The sequence below is a fragment of the Zea mays genome, chromosome 5 (genome assembly GCF_902167145.1).
Source record: "Zea mays cultivar B73 chromosome 5, Zm-B73-REFERENCE-NAM-5.0, whole genome shotgun sequence".
In the NCBI taxonomy this organism is placed as follows: Eukaryota; Viridiplantae; Streptophyta; class Magnoliopsida; order Poales; family Poaceae; genus Zea; species Zea mays.
Window position 1 is genome coordinate 110,837,267 of NC_050100.1, and position 22,623 is coordinate 110,859,889.

A 22,623-nucleotide genomic window follows, 5' to 3' on the forward strand; every position below is an offset into this window, starting at 1 on the left:
CTACCTCAGACTGAAAGGACTAATCAAGTATTGGAAAACATGTTGAGAACTTGTGCCCTTCAGCATGGTAGTAGTTGGGACAAGAGTCTACCTTATGCTGAGTTCTCATATAATAGTTACTAGGCCAGTCTAAAAGATGTCACCGTTCGAGACTCTATATGACAGGAAATGCAGGATTCCTCTATATTGGATCAGACTAGAGGAAGATAGTTCTTTGGGCCTGAACTTATTCAAGTGGCAAAAGAGTTATGCCGATAATAGAAGAAGACCACTGGAATTTAAGGAAGAAATCATGTGTACCTCAAGGTTTCACCACTTCATGGAATGAGGAGATTTAAAGTCAAGGACAAATTGTCCCCTCGCTTTATTGGACCATTCGTAGTTTTAGGCAAGTTGGAAAGATGGCCTATTAGCTCGAGCTACCTGATAATCTATCAGATGTGCATAATGTGTTCCACGTGTCTCAACTTAAGAAGTGTCTCCGTGTCCCCGAGGAACAGTTACCGATGGAAGAGCTCAGTGTTCAGGGTGATTTGACTTACACAGAGTACCCGATCAAGATTCTTGATGCATTGACTCGAGTTGCAAGAAATAAGATTATAAAGATGAGCAAAGTACAATGGAGCTACCATGGAGAAGATGAAGCTACTTGGGAGAGAGAGGAAGAGCTTCGCATAGATTTTCCCATCTTTTCCCTAGTTCTTCCTAAATCTCGAGGACGAGATTTTTGTTAAGGGGGGTAGGATTTGTAATACCCAACTTTGGAAAATAAGAGAAAGAAATAAATCTTCATGTGTGGTACCTTTTCATTCATGATAATTATTAGTAGGCATAGATAAAGTGGATAAATCCTTAATAAAATGTGCATCATGCTGGACTTTTTCTTGTTTGTGCATCAAACACAAAATTTATAATTAAGGCAAGTCTATCATTGAATTCAAAATTAGAGCACTAAATAAAATGGGAAATTAGAGTTGGAAAATAAGAAAAATGGAAATGAGAAAAAGGAGAAAGGAAATAAAAAAAAAAGAAAATAAATATGTGAATGAATATATTATGTTCTTACTGATATTTGAATGTAGGCATTTAACCTAGGTATGAAGTTCACAAATAAGTTTGAATTCAAATGGAGATTTAAAAGTGAGAAGAAAAGAGAAAGGAAAATAAAATATAAAAAGAAAAGGAAAGAAAAATGGGAAAAACGGCTATTGGGCCGGTTTCCTTTACCTGCGGCCCATCCCCTTTTTTCTTTTCTCTCCGCGGCAGCCCAAACCCTTTCTGTCTGTGCCGTGACACTACGCAGTGGCTCCCTCGCATACACAACCCCTGGGTCGCTGCGTCCTTGGACCGGGTTGTCAGATATATCCCCTCCGGATTGCCTGCCCAGGAAGTGGAACTCTCCGTAACCACCACCCATGGTGCTCACAGCCGATCTATGCGCAGCATGAGCTCCAACCTGCGTAACCAACAGCTACATCCCGTGCTCCCTCGCGCCACCGTTATGTGGGCCCGCCCTGTCATCATTTTTCCTTGCTCTGTGCTCATCTCAACGGAATCCGCCGTTCTCGCGTGGTCAGCTCTCCCGTCCTCCTCGTCGCGGATTCCGCGATCTCCTAGGCGTCGTCGCCTACTCTACCCGTTGGGGCCTTGTTCACCACGATGTTGTGCCATTTATGCCGCCCTAACCAGCTCACCGCAGCTATATAGCATGAGCCCCTTGTTCATCCATCCGCTGCTGGCTTCGCATCGCGCGACGGCGAACGACGCCAGCCACACCTCTGCCGCTGTAGCGTTTCCCCGCCAAAGTTCCCTTCCTCACAGCTCGTTGCCGCCCCGGGACGCCAGACTCGTCCTCGCCTCCTATGCGCGCTGACGGCGACATCTTCACCTGCGCTGGGACCTGCGCAGCACCGTGCCCACGCTTTGTCGACGACCAGTCCTGCTCCCCATCGATGGTGAGTACCTTTTCTGCTGCGATAACGATATCTGTTCCTTCTACGCGCGGCCGCGATTTGGCTAGTACTAGGGCGCGCTTGGCATCGTGGCCGGGCTGTATGCCATGATTGCCTCGGTCGCCCTAGGCCTGGGCTGACCGGCGAGGAGAGAAGATTGGAGGAGGGAGGTTGAAGATGGACTGGGCGCCGTAGGATTTAGAATGGATGGTCCCGATTTGATCTTGCGTACTGGTTGACTGTAGGAGGGATGGAAACCGTTGGATCCAAATGAGTGGCCCGGATTAAAAGAACTCATACCGTTTCAACGTTTGCCACCGATCTACGATCCGATGGCAGGCAGTAGCTGGTAGCGTGGTCGATTTTCGGCCGTTGATTCCTGATCTGGTGGTAGCTGTTCATACCGGTTCATGCAAAACCTAGATCTAATCAGAGCCCTCCATTTCTAATCGGGCGGCCCAGTTTCGCCCGTACCCCTTTGCTGGCGCGTTTTTCTTTATGAGCCCCTGGATTATTCAAGATTCAACCCGCAGTCCAGGGAATAGTGTTCTGAGTCTAGGGTTTATTTGCGCCGTGGCCCCTGCCTTCTCTGGTTATCTTGTGCCCAGTCCAGAAAAATATAAAATTCAGTAAAAGTGATTAGGAAATGATTTTTAATGTGAAAATAAATGCTAGAATTTGTTTAACACCTAGAAAATCCATATTAAGTCTGAATTAGCCCATTCCAGTTCCTATAATTTTATAATATTATTGTTTATCAAATAGTACCACTGTTTTTACATGAATGTTATAATAAAATTTATATCCTATTTAATCTTGTACAAAACACATAAAACCTTCAAAAATTCATAACTTGAAATATATAACTCCAAATTGATTCATTCCAGTGGCATTTATTTTGTTTAAATATTGTTTACCACATGGTATCTTTGTATAACCATGAAACTTGATTTAAAATTATCCACATAAATAACTCTATTCTAGGCATTAAATAACTTCTGAAAATCATAACTTAATAACTCTAACTCCGATTTTAGTGGTTTTCGAACCCACGATCTCGTAGCGACGTGTATATTATTATTATACAGTTTGTACTTATGTTTGGTGTGACGTTAATTTTGTCTATACTACGTTTGTTTGTATTGCTACGACTAGCAGTGAGGTCACGAGGATCTGAAGAATCACCCTGGTAACTGGAATCTCAAGTGCCAGGCAAGTTGTGCCCTTGATCACTTTTTACCCAATAATGTTCTTTAATATCATTTATTCATGCATAGGTTAATTTTGATGGGACCCAATAGGTCACCCTAGATTGTTTATCTCATTACCTTGTTTACCCCTGAATCACTTGGGTAGTTTTGCTATTGCTTTATATGGTTTTGGGATAATCATTTATTATATCCATGTTCTAGTTATTTTGTTATTCTATTTATGTTCATGTCAAGATCATTAATGTTAATTGGAACATAGAGCTTAACTTGAGAACCACGTGCAACCACAAGGGTTTAATGGGACGCCCTTGGCTGACTAATTAGGAAAGCTAGTGGAAGACTACCTTACCCGAAAGGGGCAAGGGCAGTAGGGGAGTGGTCAGTGTAGGGAGGTCCTTGGTTGATTTTGCTGCGATGGCGGTCAGACAAGAACCCTGCATTGGAGCTTCCTATAAACTGTAGCGGGTTTTCGAAAGCTAGTGGAACTTTGTAAAGGCCTCGTAGTGTTGCCCTGCCGCGCTTCCTAGGTAGAGGTGTATGGGATTCGCGACCCCTTGGCAGATGGGTAGCATGACTTGTGGGTAAAGGGTACAACCTCTGCAGAGTGTAAAACTGGTATACTAGCCGAGCTCACGGTCATGAGCAGCTCAGGACTCTCTGATGATTAAATTATGGAACTTAAATTCAATTTTGTCATTTGCATATATGCATGGGTTTATTATTAATTTTGTTCTATTATTTTATTTAAGGTTTGGTATTTACTTACACTTAGTAATTGCTAATAAAATTTTGACCAACTACTTAAAAGCAATGCTCAGCTTTAACCATTCTCTTTGATAAGCCTTACACTCTATGAGCTCACACCTTTGGTGAGTTCATGTCACATTATTCCCCATGACTTGTTGAGCGATGAACGTATGTGAGCTCACTCTTGCTGTCTCACACCCCCCACAGGAGAAGAACATGTGGTTCAGGAGGAGCCACAAGGCGAGGAGTTTGATCAGATCTAGGTGGCGTTTCTCAGTTGACATTGGCGCCGATGATCCTTAGTTCGTTTTATATTTATTATTTTATTTTGTAATAAGTCTTCCGCTATGTAATAAATACTCTGATGTTATTGTGACATTTATCTCTATACACTCTGTTATTATATATGTTGTCTTCTTGGCGCATGTATGAGATGCACCTGACTTTGTTCCTTAAAGCCGGGTGTGACAGAAGTGGTATCAGAGGAAATGTTGACTGTAGGACGAGACCTAGATAGAAATGGACAAACCCTTTCCTACTTACCTTACTCTGACTCATTCTATACTCATCTCATCTTGATCTTGTCTCACCTTTTGCTATTCTACTCTGATTAATCTTATCTTTTCTACTCTAAGACAAGATGGATTTCACACCTTGAGATCCTACATTTATGACATTCTTAAGAGATAGGGAACCTAAGACGAAATCAAAATTATTTTCTATTAAAAATGTTGGTTGATTGTTCTGATGTTAAATGCTTGATTTGCTTCTTTGATTGATTGAAATAGTATAGTTGGGCATCTTAGCATGTTCCACCATAAGGTAATGTATTAGCTTTAGTGGATAACACACTAATCTACTTAACTAATAAATCCCCCGCAGTAACATTTCTCGTAATTACTCCACCATTTGTTATGTTGTGGAATGTGGTGTAAAATAAAAATAAACAACATTTGTAATGCTGGTCAAATTAATTTCCTAGAGGCCAACTAGACCGTAGGAAGTTAGCCAGCTAACTTCCTAGGGGCTACAGTCAGCCATAGGAAGTTAGTTGTAGGAAGTTAGTCAGCTGACGGCGCTGACGGCGTGAGGCTACTAACTTTCGACAACCTACTAACTTCCGAGAGGCTCCTTTGGCTGTAGGAAGTTAGCTTAACTTCCTAGAGGGTTCTAGGAAGTTAAGCTAACTTCCGACAAAAAATTTCCGAGAGCCAAACTTCCGACGGGATGGCTTTACTTCCGAGAGTTTAGATAACTTTCTAGAGTTTAGGGCTAACTTCCTAGGGTTTAGGCTCTAGGAAGTTCACTACTTCGGTGTAGTGACTTCTCAATTTTATTTGTATGCTGGATAATGTTGAATATGTATGTTGGATAAATTCTCAGTTTTTAATGTATGTTGGATAATGCTGGATGAAGTTGTATGCTGGATAAGTACTCGTGAAGATACAAGTTTCAATTTTCAGTTTTATCTATGTTATAACTTTCAGTTTTCATGTATGTTAGATAAAAATGCAACCTTTTTGGTGTGGTGAGTGAAAGCAGATTGAGCGTCGCTTGATGACCTGCTTCCTCAAAACAAACAAAAAATGGATTCACCTCATTTCTCTAACCAAACATAAAGAAAGAACCATCTAGTCCTGTGAGGAATGAATCCATTCCGGATTGGCTGGTTCCGGATGGAGCCAATCCCCTAACCAAACACGCCATTCATGTCTCCCCTAGGTTTTAATATACTAAAGAAATAATACATCCCCCAGATAAACACACAAAACTCTATCAAAAGGAAGAGAATAGAAATCTATAGGGAGGAGAAAAGGGGTAACACTTGAATTTGGTAGATATTAGAGAAGGAATTTTATACCCCCTAATTTAGGGTGTTACAAACCTATCCCCCGTAAAAAGAATCTCGCCCTCGAGATTCAGGGTTGGTTAGTAAAGAGCTCGGGATACTTGGCTTTCAGATCATCCTCTCTTTCCCAGGTTGCTTCTTCCTCTGAATGGTGGCCCCACTTGACTTTGCACATTCTGATGGTGCTTCTTCGAGTGACTCTATCTGATGTCTCTAGAATCTCAGTTGGTTTCTCGATATTTGTTAAATCTTCTTGGACTTCGAGATCCTCGGTTGGCAATTGCTCTTCTAGTACTCGCAAACATTTCTTTAGCTCAGACATGTGGAAAACATCATGCATTGCAGTCGGACTTTTTGGTAGGCTGAGCTGGTATGCGACTTCTCCACGCCTTGCCTGAATCTAGTACAGTTTGATGTATCGAGGCGCTAGCTTTCCCTTGACTCCGAACCTTCGGACTCCTCTGATCAGCGACACCTTTAGATAAACATAATCTCCTACTTTGAAACTCAACTCTCTTCTTCTGGTGTCGGCATAACTTCGCTTTCTAGATTGCGCTGTCTTAAGGTTCTCCCAAACCATTCTAATATTTTCTTCGGCTTCAAGCAAAATATCTAGACCAAACATCAGCCTTTCGTCGAGCTGGTCCTAGTGCAATGGAGCTTGACAATTCCTCCCATAGAGTGCTTGGAACGGTGACATCTTCAAACTGGCCTGCTGGCTGTTGTTGTAGGAGAATTCTGCACAAGGTAGCCATGTATCCCAACCTGACTTATCCTGCAAAGAACAAGCCCTTAACATATCTTCTAGGATCTGGTTGGTTCTTTTTAATCTGACTATCTGTCTACGGGTGATAAGCTGAACTTAAATTCAAATGTGTACCCAAGGCTTCATGCAACTGCTGCCAAAAGTGAGAAGTGAACTGAGTTCCCCGATCGGACAATCTTCTTCAGAACACCATGCAAGCATACAATCTAGGACATGTATAACTCTGCCAACACTGCACTGCTATAGCTGATCCTGACTAGTATGAAATGAGCCACCTTTGTTAAGCGGTCCACTACTACCCAGATGGAGTCATAACCGGCTCGAGTGCGAGGCAAACCGACTATAAAGTCCATCCCAATCTCATCCCACTTCCATTGAGGAATGTGTAATGGCTTCAACAAACCTGTAGGCCTTTGATGCTCTGCCATAATTCTCTGACAACTGTCACATATGACAACATACTTCGCGATCTTCCTTTTCACACCGTACCACCATAATCTTTCCTTCAGGTCTTGGCACATTTTCTCGCTTTAAGGATGTATGGAATAAGCTGTTTCATGTGCTTCCTTAAGAATCAGCTCCCAAATCGACTTGACGTCGGGAACACATAGCCTATCTTTGAACCATACCACGCCATCTGTGTCTTCTCGAAAGTCTTTGCCTTTCCCATCTAGGATTAGCTACCGAATCTCATTTATCTTCTCATCATTTTTCTGCCCATCCTTGATATCACGTTCTAGAGTGGGTTACAGCTCAACTGTCACTCCCTGGGTGTTGTTTAGAAATCTGAGACTTAGCCTATCGAATTCCTTCGCTACTTCATATGGCATCAGGCGAGCGGCCATCATGTTGACTTGGCTCTTTCTGCTCAAAGCATCTACAACCACATTAGCTTTGTCTGAGTGATAATGTATCTCTAGTTCATAGTCTTTGATCAATTCTAGCCATCTTCATTGTCTCATGTTTAGCTCTGACTGGGTGAATATATACTTAAGGCTCTTGTGGTCTGTGTAAGCATCACACTTCTGCCCATATAAATAGTGCCTCCAGGTCTTCAATGCATGAACCACTGCTGCTAAATCTAGGTCGTGCGTGGGATAATTTCTCACATGAATCTTCAGTTGTCGTGACGATTACGCCACCACTCTCCCTTCTTGCATTAGCACACATCCTAGTATGGTGTACAAAGCATCACAATACACTGAGAATGGCTTGTGAACATTAGGTACAATAAACACCGGTGATGTAGTCAACTTCTTCCTTAATGCTTCAAAGGACTCTTGGCACTCTGGGGTCCATTTGAACTCAACTTTCTTCGCCAGCAAGGTTGTCATCAGTCTGGCAATCTTGGAGAAACCTTCAATGAAATGACGATAATATTTGGCCATTCCAATGAACCTCTTGATCCCACAGACATCTCTCGGTGCTTTCTAGTCCAGAATGTCTGCCACCTTCTTCGGATCCACAGCTAACCCGTCTCAGTTTATGATATTACCCAAGAACAGGACTTCACTGATCTAGAACTCACATTTGCTCATCTTGGCATACAATTGACGATCCCGTAACCGTTGCAATACCATCTTCAAATGCTCCTCGTGCTCTTCTTCATTCTGAGAATATATGAGAATAACGTCGATGAACAACACTACAAACTTGTCAAGATAGTCCATGAACACGTTGTTCATCAAGTACATGAAGAAAGCGGGCGCATTCATCAGACCGAAGGACATGTCTATGTTCTCGTAAAGCCCATACTTGGTCATGAATGTCGTCTTCGGTATGTCTGAAGGCCGGATCCTAAGCTGATGATAACCTGATCTTAGATCTATCTTCGAGAACACACTGGCTCCTCTCAGCTAGTTGAACAAATCTTCTATTCTGGGCAGGGGGTACATGTTCTTGATGGTGACTTCATTCAGAGCTTTGTAGTCAATGCACATCCTCTTCGTATCATCCTTCTTCTCCACAAACAACACTGGGGCGGCCTAAGGCGAGGTGCTAGGTTTGATGTAACCTTCTCCAACAACTTGTCTATCTGCTTCTTGAGTTCCACCAATTCTAGTCAGGACACTCTGTAGGCTCTTTTAGAAATTGGGGCGGTGCCCGGAATAAGCTCTATGGAAAATTCAACTTTTCTCTCAGGTGGCATGCCTAGTAACTCCTTGGGAAACACATCTTGATATTCTGATACTATTTTGATTACTTTGAGCGGATTCACTGCCTCACTACGGGTAGCTATCTGGTGATAGCTTTCTTTCCTTGGTTCAGACAAGGTCAACTCCACCAACACTTCTTCTCCTATCAAGGACACCAACCTCACAGTCCTCTTATCACAACTAAGGCCTGCTTGGTACTTGGTCAACCAATTCATCCCTAGGATGACATCTATGTCTACATCCCGAGTACCCATTACCATCAGATCAGCGGGGAACTCTATCCCCCTTATTTGAAATCTTGCACTTGGGCAAAATTTATCTGTTTGGGTCCTCCCACCAACTAAAAAACCCTCATAGGTGGGTACATGGGTGCTACTGGTATGATGTGTGTTTCTACCCATGATGTAGTCACAAAAGAATGTGTGGCTCTAGTATCAAACAACACATTTGTAGAATTAGATTCGACTGAGAACGTACCTAGTGCCACTCCTGGGGTCTCCTAAACTATGTCGGCCTCTAGGTGGTTCACCTTTCCATGCTAAGAATACGGCTGTCCACGGTTGCTTGCTCCTTGCTGAGATGCATTCTATCATGTTGGGGCATTGGGAGCTGACTGTTGCTGAGCTGCTTTCTTTAGGCAATGCGTCGCCTAGTGATCTTATTCTCCACAATGTAAACATCCTCTACCTCCTCCTTGCGCTGGGGCCCTCTGATTATTCTGATTGGTTGTTGGGGCAGAAAGGTGCGGTGCCTGATTGTTCTGCCTTTGGTACTGACCTCCTCCCGGTTGATTGTTCTAGCGGTACTACTGCTGAGGGAACTGTCTCTGAAATTGATGATGATGCGGACGCTAGTTCTGGTGCTGATATCCCTAAGGGTGGATCTGCTTGAACTGCTGGGGTGGATTTCTTGAGAAACGGGGATGGCTACTACTCCCGACTTGCGGTCAACAAATCTTGTTCTTTTGGTCTTCCATCTCCTGACGCTTCCTCTCCGTCATTATAGCCCTATCAATCAGGTGTTGGAAGGTAGGGAAGGTATGGTTCATCAACTAGTAATGCAGTGGGTCGACTAAACCTCTCAAGAACCTGTACTGCCTCTTGGTATTAGTGTTGACATCCTTGGGTGTATAGCGAGATTGTTGCAGAAATTTGTCCCTGTACACACTGACAGACAGGGGCCTTGCTTCAGTGCCAGGAATTCCTCCTTCCCTACTATCATAAGGCCTTCTAGGATGTGATACTAGTGGAAGTTGTCCCTTAACTCCTCCCAAGTGATAGCTTCATGGTCGGCATGGGTGGCGAGGTAGGACTCCCACCAGGACTGAGCTGCTCCCCTTAGCAGATAGGGACCATACAGAACCTTCTCTCTGTCATTGCGTTGGATGGTGTGTAGCTCCCGCTCCACTGTGCGCAACCAATCTTTGGCGTCCATGGGGTCAACAGAGTGGGCAAACGCAGGGGATGACCTCTCATGAACTCTGCACGCTTGTCTCTTGTCATCTGCGACATTTGCACTTGCAGCTGAGGCTGAGGTTGTTGTTGAGCTTACTTCATAGCTACTAGGGTCTGCCCGATCGCCTACACTGCTTGAGTCTGCATGAAAAACATTTGTTCTATTGTCATTGGGGGTGGTGGTGGAGAACTGCTACTGGTTTGCCTCATCCTATGGGGCTTGCTGCTCTTGTTGGGACGCCTTCCGCCTCGGCACCTATTGTCAGACATTTGCGGAGGGCACACACACATCAGAACTGATCTTGTAGTCTTTTAGCATAAGAAAAGGTACGTAGAGGTCTTCATAACATTGAATAAACGAGCATCTTCACTGACTCTCAACACAACCAAACACAACTTCTCAGATAAAGAGGGAAGTGGAAGTAAAAGATTGCCCAACTAAATGACTAACTTTATTAACATTAATAACTACACCAAATTGCAGGGACACCCACATTTTGGTGAAAATCATTACAAAGATCCAAATTCATCATAAGTTCACCACGACAAGCATAGAAACACATGATAAACAAACTACCCTGACTAACTACGGCTGACTAAAAGTAAGACACTTGACTTAAACATTTATTACAAAGTCCAACACTAGCGATCTAGGGCTCCAAGTTTATCTAGGTCCTACAGTCAGGGGTGCCATAAGCATAACGACCATGGGGCAGCGAGCGGTAAGGGTGCTGAGTCCCAATAGGGGCAAGGGAACCATCCTCCTGATGGCAGCGCTTCACGCGCTCAGCACACAGTTCTGTAATCTCTACATGAGCCTTGCCCAACTCGTCAAGGGCGTGGTCCAGCTCGGTGTTGAGCACGACGACCAGGTTGACCATGCTGCTCAATCTAGGACTGTCCTCACCAACGGGTGAGACAATCACACGTCTGGTACTGCCAGTCGAGCAGCAGGGGTAGTACTATAGGTCCAGACCGTCAACTAACCCACTAAACAATGAATAGTACTGTGAAAGTGCACGCTGTCCAGCATCCAGCATGGCTGCCTCGACAACGTTCTGCTCAGTGATAGAATAATGCTCTGAGTAGGCCTCGGCACCCCAGAGATCATCATCTAGACGGCGCACCAGGCAGGTAGCCTCCCATTGGTCCGAGTATAACCTGCGACTATGCTGGTAGACTACACAGCGGTACTCAATGGACCAAGTGTGTCGGTCTTAGGCCTGACGCAACAAGGTGTCGAGAGCATCGTGGAAATGATAACCGTGAGCGGCGTCATGAGTAATGGGTCAGGCGATCCATCCTTTCGGCTCCTGCTCCTCTGAAAGCTTCATGCTGTGGCTCGAACTACCACCGTTGTCATCTCTTACGAGGTCTCCCCCAGCACCCAGGGTGCCCTGTGGTGGTGCTGGGGGCACCTCTAGCTGAGGCACAAAGGAGGGATGCCTCATAGACTCCTCCTATTGCTGAGGCGAGGGGAAATAGTCCTGCTGCTCCCTCTCCTAGCGTCAACGCTCTTGCTCCTCGTGCAAGCAACAATGTAGTTTCTCTAGGTGGCTTGACTATCCAGACACCGTGCGGCGCATTGGACGCTCTGCAAGGCGAGAGGGCAGGAAAGGGATCATCGACTTACATGCAGTGCATCTAAGATAGACCATCAACAAAATATGTCATAAGCATTAGAGTAAGAACATAACTATATGACCAGCAAGTAACCATAAGCAGAATAAGATAAAACTTTTTGTAAGGTGAGTATATATCGTAGTATAACATAGATTTGGTCGAGATGACCAACTATTGAAGTGACACAAAGAGTCAAGGTGATAATAAGGGTCTATAGTCCTTAGAGCGACCATTCTAGTCTAGGTTAGCAATCCTACAGTTAGCAAGGCATTGATACCACTTATGTCACACCCGGTTTTAGAAGGTAAACCGAATGCGAACCATGTACGTGTCAGGATCAGAAATTCAAGTACACAATGATTTTATAGTTGGACATAATCAAACATTGCTCAAAAAATAATAGCAGAAATAAGTACTTTATTACATCATGATGTCCAAGACATCCATAGAGTCATTAACTTAAGTCATCATCAAAGTGCTGAATGAAACACAGTACGATAAGGCCTTCATAGGCAGCTGACTAGTGGTTTGCCACTAATCTCATCTATAACTCATCAAAGTCCTGAAACTCCTGAAAGTCCTCCACGTGTCCTTCATCTTCTCCTGAGCATTGGTTGCAATGGGGACAACCTAGGGTTTGGTGTTTTTAAGCAAGGGTGAGTACACATCAACGTACCGTCACACCCCGATTTAAGGGACAAACCTGGGTGCGTCTCATATGTGCGCCAAAGATGAACAACACATATAATGACCAAGTGTATAGAGATAAATGTCACAAACATTATTACATAGCCGAGAGTCTTACAAAAATAAATGGTAACAAATAAAGTGAACTAATATTATTTCCTTGGTGCCATTAAGTCAACTAGGAGACGCCACCTAGACATCATTGAATTCCTCGTAGTAGTCCTACTCCTAGGGTACCTGCTCTCCACCTGTGGGGGTTTTATATATCATAAGGGTGAGCTCACAAAAGATCATAGCTCAACAAGTGTGGGGAATAATGTGCCTAAACTCACCAACAGTGGGGGTTCATTTGAACTTTGAGGCTGATCAACAAATAATGGTTAAAGCTGAGCATTGCTTTTAATAAGTTGGTCAAATTTTATTAGCAGTTACTAAATGTAAGTATATACCAACCCAAAGTAATAATAGATCAAAATTTATAATAAAACCACAATGTGATGTGTTGGGGACTTGTTCTCAATTGCTATGAATTAAGAACAAGGCAACACAAAAAATAGGTTAAAGGTTAATACCCTTCGTCCTTCGAAACATTATTTCCCTGAGGATATAACGATCTTCGGACGAAGGTCATGAAGGACATACCTTCATGATCATAGTATACTTAGATGAAAGACGAAGCATACGAAACATGGGAAACAACATGAATAATAGAATGATGTTATAGTATACATTTACTGTTATTTAATCATGAATGAATATAAACAATATTGAATTACATTTATACCTTCGGCTTGACAGAAGGTAAAAATCCAAGTATGACGTGCGAGTGAATACAAGTCAACATGAACAATACAGAGATAATGTTCATCTATTTATAGGCACAAAGCGTAGCCTGTGTGGATTTACATTTGTGTCCTTTACAACCGGTTACAATCATAACACAAATTATCATGGGCCTATTGGTCTTTTCATCTTTAAGTCGGTGCATCTGAAGGTACGCTATGAAGCTCCCTGATTGGTAGCTTCGGCACTGCTTCTGTTTTGATCTTCCGAAGGTGTTTCTTCTCACAGGACCTTCGGCGACGAAGCAGACCCCAACAGTAGCCCCTTCACGGTGTCAGATCATTTTTCGTAATGAGCTCGACCCGTGAAAAATTCTCTTAGGCTTCGGAATGCTGAAGGTCCGAAAAACACCTCCCCTGAGCTCGTTATCAAAAAACGATTACATATTCCGAGTGCGAGGTGGTCCCACCATACGACGGGTACGCGTGATCTGGTGATTCACTTTCTCGCACACTGTGGTCCACCGTTTAGTCGGTGCGAGCGACTATTCAGCGGGTACGAGCGGCTTGACGATTCACCTTCCCACCTGCAGCACTAAATAAACAGACGGGTAGATGTGAAGTTACCACAACATTTATTACTATTGCACTGTTGTGCTGCTGAAAAATTTGACCATAGCCGAAGCTTATTCATCGTATTTTCACTCAGAGCATCGTCTTGGTTTAGCTTCGTCATAAGAGGGAGCTTCGGCAAGATTGCAAAAAATCATCAACTTTGTCAAAACCGTAAGAAATTCAGTGTCAAATGGACAGAGTGCATTCAACTGCTAGAGTTACACGCGACGGAGAGGAGGCCGAAGCTGCCGAGATTGCCCCAATCTCCGAAGTAATGAGGCAATCGGGACTAGTTGTGACAGAGGGTGCTTCTGACGAAGGTGCACCTGCTGCCGAAGATGAACATGATGACATTGAAGAGGGTGATGCTGATGAAGAAGAGGTAGATTATAACACCGTCATGCCATCCAAACCCAGCCACTTGGACTTTGGAAAGTCTACTATCTTTGAGGCTGATATGCCCATGATGATAAAGCTAGGCTACTTCAGGGAAGCCGAGAAGAGGCTGATTCGTTTTGGCGGGGAAGAAACCACTCCGAAGCCAAAAAATGATGAGGTGGTAGTTTTCAGAAGTTTCTTCAAAGCAGGATTGAGGTTTCCTTTGCATGAAATGATTGGGGATGTTTTGGAAGATTTCAAAATTTATCTTCATCAGCTAACTCCTAACGCTATCGTTAGGCTCAGCGTTTTTATCTGGGCTCTCCGAAGCCAAGGAGTGGACCCGCTTGCCAAAGCTTTCTACCGGGTGCACGAGCTTCATTATCAAACGAAGGCTAGAGAAGATGGGCTACACGAGAATTTCAGCTGTTACAACTTTGCTTACCGCAAAGATATGAAGACTCCGGTGATCAGCTATCGCACCAAATGGCCAACCGATTGGAAAAATGAGTGGTTCTATGTTAAGGTTGATGAGATGGAGAAGATAGTTCAGAGCCCACTGGACCTAACCTTCGGGTTAACTAGGCCCCTGTGCGACATGCTGCAAGGGTCACCATGCCGAGAAGCTATGGGCGAATTCCGAGTTGTGTCTGAGCATATCAGTACTAGAGATTTGGTGCAGGAATACTTAGCCAATAGAGTATTTCCGACGTTAAAGGAATGGAATATGCCGAAGCTTAATGGAGAAAAGAAAAAGAATGAACTTGTTTGACTGCCCTATCACTTCAAGTTCAAGAAACATTTCAAAGATCCTTGCCAAGAATGGTTGGAAATGATTGAAGCTATGTGCAATGAAATTCTGGGCAACTATACTAAGAAAGAAGATCAATTAATGATCGTGGCCTTCGGCACCCGACCGAAACGAAGGCTGAACCGAGTAATGGATGCCCTGAAATTTGAATACCCTAACTATGAATGGTTAAGCAGGGGTGCCAAAGGGCCAAAGCAAAAAAGAGTTGTCAGTGTTATGAAGAGGCAAGCTGCTAGAATGATAGAAGAAGATGAGAAAGCTTTGAAAAAGAAAAAAATCCAGCCCTGAGCCGAAGGTGGCTGTTCCGAAGAAAAGAAAAGCTGCGGCTGCGAAGCCAAAAACAACCGATATAGAGGAAGAAATTCCTTCAACGTCTCCTGCTGCTGACGTGGAGGAAATTTTAAAGGTAATGACTGGATCTTTACCTCTCAAGCTAAGTCCACTAGGGCCACAACTGATGAAGCTTTTACAGAAGAAGGAGGAGCCTGCGGCAATCAAGAAGCCTACTTAAAAAAGGCGAAGGATTATTACTGTTATTGATGCTATTGAAGAAACGCCACCGTCGGCTTCAGCGTCAAAAACACCAGCTGCCGAAGCTGTTCCCACCGAAGCTACAACTGCCGAAGCTGCGGCGACCGAAGCCACAAATCTTGAGAGCGCATTTTCTGACATTGATAAGATGATTTTGGATATGGCCATGGAAGAAACTGTTGCAACTGCCGAGGAAACCCTGGCCATAGTGCCTGGAAAAGAGGAGAAGATGTTTAACAAAGAGAAGAAGATTACCGAAGATATTTCGGAGGAAGGGGACTTCAATTTTCAAAACATGATTGGTCAAGAGTTATCCAAGACTGAAAAAGAGGAGCTAAGAGATTATGGTATATCTTGCGGCTACCAGCCAGGAGCGTTGCTCTTCGGTGGCGTTGACGAAGAGAGCTTAGGATGCCTCTGGGACCAGACTGGAGCGAAGGTTGTCAGCACTCTATCGAAGAGTGTTGGCTTTCCGAAGCTTGAGGCTGACCTCAGCAGATACCGGCAGCAACATATCGCCGGTAGCTTGTTTTATTCTAATTTCAAGGTAAAGTTCTTACCTTAACTTTTTATTGTTTTCGAGATGAAGGTTACTTCTGATGAAGGTTATTTTCTCAGAGTCTACTACTAAGTAAAACCTTGAGGATGCAACAAGACCTCGAGGACAAGAAAAATGAGATTATAATTGAGGGCTTAGAGGGCAAAATTAAAGATCATGAAGCTGCTCTGGAGAAGAAGGATTTTGTGCTTCAAACAATGGAGGGTTCGCTGGCAGAAGCCCAAGCCGAGATCGCTAGATTAAACAGTGAACTCTCCACGAAATCAAAAAGCTTCGAACAAGAGAAGAAGGATTTTGATGCAAAGCTTGAAGCTGAAGTTGCAAAGAGTTAGAACTTGCAAAAGTCATTGAAGGAACTTCATGATAAATGTCTGAACTTCGGCAACCGGTGCATGCAACGACTGAAGATGGTCTTCAACTCAGTTGGAGCCAGTTCTGAAAAATTTAAACCTTCAGCTGAAGACCTGCTAGGCATCTTCGATCATATTGAAGGCGAAGTTGATGCTCTTGATGAAGTCATAGCTGGGTATGGTGACTTCTACGCTCTGCTAGCTTCTCGTGGCACAGCTGTTGCTTTTATGAAGGCTGGTTGCACGCACGGGAATATTGTAAACAGGCTGAACTTCAGCTTATCACCAGCGGACTTGAATGACATCCCTGGCCTGGCCCAAAGCATTAGGAACAGATTCGTAACTCAAATTTGGGCGAAGGGTGGACGAAGCTTAGATGGTGACGATGCTCGAAGTCACCTCAAGCCGGTAATAACCTTATGTCTGCTGCTTTACCTTCTCCTCGAAATTTGTGCTTTCCTTATACTACTTTGTTATGTACAGGATGACGAAGCCGAAGATCAATGAACCGAAGCTTGTTGGGAAGTGACGAAGCTACTGCAAAATAGTTCTAGAGAAAATTTTGAGTTAACTTTGTAGAAAATATTGTAATATATGAATTAAACATTATTCTTTAATTTGTCAATACCTTGTAATATATTTTACCTTTTCATCCATGAATGCATTGCTTTGATTGTGGACGAAACTTGTACTTTTTGAGCCGAAGGCGAAAAACACCTTCCCTTCTTTTCGTACACAACGAAGCATAAATGTGCTTCTTTTGTATTTGCCGAAGCCTTGTCATTAAAACCGAAGCAACTGTCTGTGGTCTATGATATGATGATGATGATCCTATGAATGTCTAAATGAATGTATATGAATGCAATGAATGATGTGATGTAGTGTGCAAATGAATGTCCAAACACACACGCACAAAGCCACATCCAGACTCTACATTCCCTCAAAATGACCAAAATCTCTTTGCCGTTTATTTTTCGGCTTCACCGCTTATTTTTCAGTGCAAGTTCTGCATTCCCTTAGGAACGTCTTTTGAACTTCTTTGCCTTCTATTTCGGCGGTATCACCGTTGACTTTTCGGTGTAAGTTCTGCATCCCCTTAGGAATGTCTTTTGAACTTCTTCGCCCGGTATTTGGCTCTGCATTTCCTTAGGAATGACTTTTGAGTAGAAAACTTACGCTACGTTCCCTTGGGAATGACTTTTTGTAGCTTCGTCGTGCTCTGCATCCCCTTAGGGACGACTTTCGAGCTTCTCCCTATTTTTTTCTTTTTCTGTACTCGATGGTGCATGCTCAGATTTTACATTTTACATATTTTTGGGGGATTTTTCTCTCGCAGAACTGAATAATAAAGGAAAAATTACAAACTATGGCCCCATTAAAAACCTTTCTCCCCCTTTGGAAAGGAAAAGGGTGCCACAGGAAAAATGAAAAAGATTACATCAAGTTACACATAATATCGTCGAAGCTCATCCGCATTCCAAGATCTAGGAATGTCGTTGTCGTTCATATCCTTCAATCTGTAAGAACCGGGTCTTGACGAAGATACCAATAGAAAGGGTCCTTCCCACTTCAGCTGTAGCTTGCCTACTGTGTCTGGATTGGCCACTCTCCGAAGTACCAAATGCTCTGGCTTAATGTTTTTCAGCCGAACTTTTCAATCATGCCATTTTATTGTTTCAGCTTGATATTTATTGATATTCTCCACAGCCTGAAGTCTGATCCATTCTATAGTATCTTTTGCCACAGAATAATCAGCTTTGTCCTCTGCCGAAGCTACTATTCAAATTGACCCTGCTTTAGCTTCTTCTGGGGTTATAGCTTCGTCACCAAACAATAACTTGAACGGTGTAAAACCTGTTGACCTTGATATAGTTGTATTGTGGCTCCACACCACTTTAATCAACTCATCTGGCCACTTTCCTCTGGGTTGATTGAAGATTAACTTCATTATTCCCGTCATTATAATACCATTTGCTCTTTCGACCAGCCCGTTTGACTCCGGGTGCCTGATTAATGCAAAATGAATCTTCGTGCCAATTGTAACACCCCAGTTGTTACCATGGCCATGGCACCTCTATGCACTAATGACTGTGATCACATGTGGAAGAAACTTGAAGAGAAGAGCATAAAACCTTGGGGACCATGTATTAACCAAGGATGTTAATGACCAAAAGCATTACCCAAGCATTTATGCAATTATCACCTTGGGCAAGAGAGGAGTAAACCCTAGACCCTTCTTGAGCTCTTAACTCCCAAAACCCTGGTAAAGGGGGGAGGTTAAGCAAATGTGCAAATCATGAGTTAACCTTTAGCCAAAGTTAAGTAACATTATAATCTACAAAATACAGAGAGGAAACATTGCAAAAAGACCCCTTAAAGAACCCCAAATCCATTCCTTAAGTAGAGAGAGAGGTAGAGCTCTCTAATTCTCTCTAAGTCAAATTCTACACCTAATCCAAAGATCCACCGTGTTCACTTAGTAAATGGCACCAAAACCACTTGAGTTGTATACCAAAAATGTGTCATACCACCTAAGGCACCCACTAGAAAAAGTTGAAACCGAGCCCAAGACGTTTGACATGATTTGGCATGGCTTTTGTCGCGAGGTGGGCAGAGGGACAAGCCAGATTTGGCGTCCGCATATCTCCCTACCTAGGGCATATCTGCCTTGGGGACTCACATACAAGAGACAGCTGTAACGCCCTGAATTTGGGGGTAGAATTTTTTCATCTTTTCTCTCACCAAATTCGGGTGTTACTCTCTTTTCTCTTCCTGTTTCGCTCTTTCTTCCCAATTTCAAACCAGTATAGTGATAGGTGTCTGTGTCATGTATAAACCAAAACCTAAGTGTCATGGGTGTTGCATCATGCCGAAGCACATTTCTTTGTCTGATGTCGTGTGTTCGTCTCGTTCCGTTTCGGATTTTGGTTGGCGATTGATTTCCTTTAAGGGTTGTGCGTGTCGTGGGTTTCGATTCGTGAAGTGGCTCGGCCCAACCCAACCCAACCCAGCCTAGCCCAGCCCAGCCTAGGCCGGCCCGGTCCGGCCCGGCCCGGCCCGCGCGCCCCTGGCGCCCCTGCCCACCTCCCCATGCGCCCCCTCCTCCTCTCCCTCTCTCTCATTTGGATTTCCCGCGCGGCAACCTCCCTCTCCCTCTTCCACCTCTCTCCCCGTGGTGCCCTAGGTTTTGGAGACGGTGATCGCCGGAGTTGGATCCCGAGGTGAGCTCCCCTCCCCTTCCCTTCTCCTCTCTCTCCCTCTCCCTCCCCTTCTCTTCCCTGCGCGCGCCCTCCCTCTCTCCCCTGCGCGGTGGCGCCCGCCCCCGTCCCGGCCCCCGGCGTGGCGTCGCCCGCCCCCTGCCCCTCCCCCAGCGCGGCGGCGCTCGCCCCTGCCCCTTCCCCCGCGGCGGCGCTTGCCCCCTGCCCCTCCCACGCGCGGCGGCACTCGACCCTGCCCCTCCCCGCGGCGGCGCTCGCCCCCTGCCCCTGCCCGGCGCGGCGGCCTTGCCTCCGGCGTGGCCAACCCCCGGCGCGGCGTTCGGCACCCGGCGCGGCCTCCCCGGCCCCTCGGCGCGGCCCCTGCCCCAGCGCGCAGCCCCCCTGGCGCGGCTTCGGCCCCCTGCGTGTGGCCTTTGGCCCCTACGCGCGGCGTCCTGGCCCCCGGCGTGACTCGCGTGGCCTCGTTTACCCCCTAACGTGTTCCCGCGTGCGCAAGCCCACGCGCCCGGTGATTATTTTTGGGTTTGTAGTTAATTTAAAACTCCGTTAGTTAGCGTGCTGTGTCGCGCGCTTCGTCGCGCGACGAATTTATCTAATTTTAGATTCTATGAATGTGTTGCGTCGTGCGCTTCGTTGCGCGACGATCCATTTTAATTTCAGGTTGTTTAATGTGTGACGTCACGCGTGTAGTCACGCGACGTTCCACTTTAGACTCAGTTCAGTTGACGTATGCCGTCGTGCGTTTCGTCGCACGAAGCTTAACGTCTCTTTATAATTAATGCAAAGTGTCTCGTTGTGCACTCGGTCGTGCGACGAGTCGTTGATTTCCTTAATTCAATTTAAAGTGCTATGTCGCGCGTCTCGCCGCGCGACAATCCTTTTAATTTATCTTCAACCGCTTACAATGATTAGACATGAAACATGACTTTATGCTAAACGTAGTATCCACATTAATGCCCTTCAATCGAACGAGTAGTTTAATTTATAATAATGTAACGTGATCGTTTCTCAAATGTCTTTTCCTCTTTCTCTCTTAACCGTAATTGCGAGCCCGCGTGGAACGTCTGTTTATTTATTGCATCCTATTGTATGGTGTACTGTAATTTTGTATTAAATGTGTGGATGTATGTATGTTTGCGCTCGCATAGAGAACGATCCGGTTGAAGAGCCCGAAGAACTCGCAGGAGAAGCCCCTGAGCAGCAGTCGGTTGGTGGAGGCAAGTGTCCCTTGACCTATCTCTGTCCTATACATTCTTTAATTCACCTCCCGCATTACACATTTATACCCAAGGATTGACTAGCTTTTGTTATCCATGTCCTTATTTACCTATTTGGGTTGGATTATTATTGCTTAATCTTATGCTATTGCTCAACTCTAATCAATGAACATGATGAGAATTATCAATGATACGCTATTTTCCCTTCTTTTATTATGATTTTATACTTGTGGTCTTCAAGGGGGCTCGAGCGGTTTCTCGAGTGCCTCTCCATAAGGACCTGTTCGTTGGATGACCGCCCGGGAAAACAGTGCAACCATGAGGGTGGAATGGGGTGCCCTTAGCTGAATAATTAGAGGATCCGGGGTGTAGTTCGCTTCGCCGTCGTGCTGTCAATGGGGCTCGGTGTATGCGGCTCGCCAAGGTTGATTTGTCCCTTGGGGAGGAGTGCAGTACATTTAGGAAACCTAATGGGCGGCTACAGCCTCGGGGAATCTTTGTAAAGGCTACGTAGTGAGACCCTGCCTACTCACCTTGGGAGTGTTCAAGGGTCTGTACAACCCGAGGCAAAAAGGGAATCACGGCTGTTGGGGCGAAGGTCATGTCTCTCCTCGACTGCTTCTCCGGCTATCACCAGATATACATGAAGGAGGACGACAAGGCTAGCACCAGCTTTATAACACCCTTCGGCACTTATTGCTTCGTCAGAATGCCGGAGGGTCTCAAGAATGTCGGGTCCACCTTCTCCAGACTCACCAAAACAGTACTCGAAGGGCAGGTCGGCAGAAATATATTTACATATGTGGACGACATCGTCGTCGCCAGCAAGAATAAGGAGGACCATCTCGCCGACCTGGCCGAGACATTCGCGAACATGCGAGATGCACGACTCCGCTTAAACCCGGAAAAATGCGTCTTCGGTGTTCGTCAGGGCAAGATATTGGGCTACCTGGTGTCGCACCGCGGCATCGAGGCCAACCCAACCAAGATCCAGGCCATCGTCGGCATGTCGCCCCCACAGTCTGCCAGGGACGTCCAGCGTCTGACAGGCAGACTGGCCGCTCTCAACAGATTCATCTCCAGGTCCGCCGAGCGAAGTCTCCCCTTCCTCAAAACACTCCGCGACGCGAAAGACTTTGCCTGGGGACCGGAGCAAGCAGCGGCCTTCGCCTCACTAAAACAGTACCTGTCGGAGCTGGCCATCCTCACCAGCCCCGACTCCTCGCTCCCCCTATTGCTCTATGTCGCGGCTTCGCCGCACGCGGTCAGCGCGGCACTAGTGCAGGAGCAGACAGTCGAAGGCGCAGTCAGACAGTGCCCTGTTTACTATGTCTCCGAAGTCCTGACACCGTCCAAATGCAACATGACAGAGCTGGAGAAGATCGCCTACGCAGTTGTTATGTCCTCGCGCAAACTGCGCCATTACTTTGAAGCATTCAAGGTCCGAGTCACCTCAGACAGGGGGCTCGACGAACTATTCAGAAACCCGGAGGCATCAGTGAGGATTGCCAAGTGGGCAGCCGAACTCTCCGGCTACCACATCAGCTTCGAGCCCAGGACAGCCATCAAGTCGCAAGTCCTGGCAGACTTCGTCGTCGACTGGACTGGGCCAGCAACACAGCCGGACCCGTCCACAGAGAAGATCTGGACCATCCATTGCGACGGCGCATGGTGCCATGCGGGGGCAGGCGTCGCTGCAGTCGTCACCTCACCAGCC